The sequence below is a fragment of the Tuber melanosporum genome, assembly GCF_000151645.1.
Source record: "Tuber melanosporum whole genome shotgun sequence assembly, scaffold_46, strain Mel28".
NCBI lineage: Eukaryota > Fungi > Ascomycota > Pezizomycetes > Pezizales > Tuberaceae > Tuber > Tuber melanosporum.
Window position 1 is genome coordinate 662,037 of NW_003299091.1, and position 1,480 is coordinate 663,516.

Genomic DNA, 1,480 nt, shown 5'->3' on the forward strand with positions numbered 1-1,480 from the left:
CTATCCGGAATGATGCATTCTCAGCTGTTATGACTGCCCAATTCCAGAGTACAACTACCATCCAGAAGCCATGACGCAAGCATGCTCCTATTCCACCAGGTGATATGCTTATGGTGTCTGGAAACATGTTTATTACCAATATTAGATGCAGCAAAAAACTGCAACCCCGATGGCAAGGACCCTTCAAGGTCTTATTCTTTGATGAGCATATGGAAAACTATACTGTCAAAATGTATGAATACATGTATCACCGCAATACTGCCTGTTTTCCACTACTCAGATGTTAAACAATTCTACTCTAATGACGACTCCCAGTTCCCTGGAAGAATCCACTCTTTACCTGCACCTATAATCATCGATAAGAATCATGAATAGGAAGTTGAAGAAATCTGGGACCACCACCTTTGGGATAGGAATGATCAGTTCCTAGTCAAATAGAAAGGATACCATATGAGCGAAAACAGCTGGGAAAAACTAGAAGGACTGGAGTATGCCATGGATATGGTGAACGAATAGTGAGAAGCCAACAGGCCAAATCATTCTCTCCCACTAATGATCAACTATATCATGATGTGCAGGATACCACAATGCCAGAAACCGAGAGATTGCAGGTCGAACTTGAGACTAGGGATAGGTTGTAGGCACTATATTTTAAGCCGGAATTTGAAAGCAGTGATGAGGAAAATTAAGCTATAGAACAAGTCCTGGACAACCTCATCTAATCACTATTCACTATCCGAATACCATAACGATGTTAAACTATGTGGAATTTAATGTAGCGTAGCGACAAGAGCTTGGTAGACTGTTGCTAAACCATGATGTTATCCAACCTAAAGCCTACTTTGCCATCCTCTGGATAAACTACTGTCCTGATTACAATAATGCTAGGGTAGATAGACAGCATGAATCTAGTATTGGTGACTACTATGACCTGCATTTCTTTAAGTCTTGATGTTTTCTTAGGATTTCTTCTTGTCCCTGGTGTGACACTTATGATAAAGAATTCATAGTAGATACAGAAGCTTTTAGTTTCTCATACTCTGCTTTTGACAATTATTAGGTTTTGTTTGCTTAAACAGTTGTTTTGTTTTGGGGAATGTAACAGGTATGGGTACTCAGTTATTGGTTTTGTTTTATGTTTTGTTTTAAGTATTACTTCAATACTTGGTTTGTTTTAAGTATCGTTTGATACTTGGTTATGTTTTATCTTTTGTTTTATGTATGGCTTTGATACTTGATTTGTTTTAAGTATCATTTGATACTTTGTTTTGTTTTATATTTTGTTTTAAGTATTGTTGTTGATACTTAAATAGTTTTACCAAAGTATATCGCTTGATATCATTGATTAAGTTCTGTTCATGCTAGAGGTGAACAGATTTATGTATTTAAAGACCGACTGATTCCATCATGGAAGAGGCAGACTTCAACAGATAGTATTTCAATATACCTGGTTGAACGGTTACTACTTTATTTTCTTAGT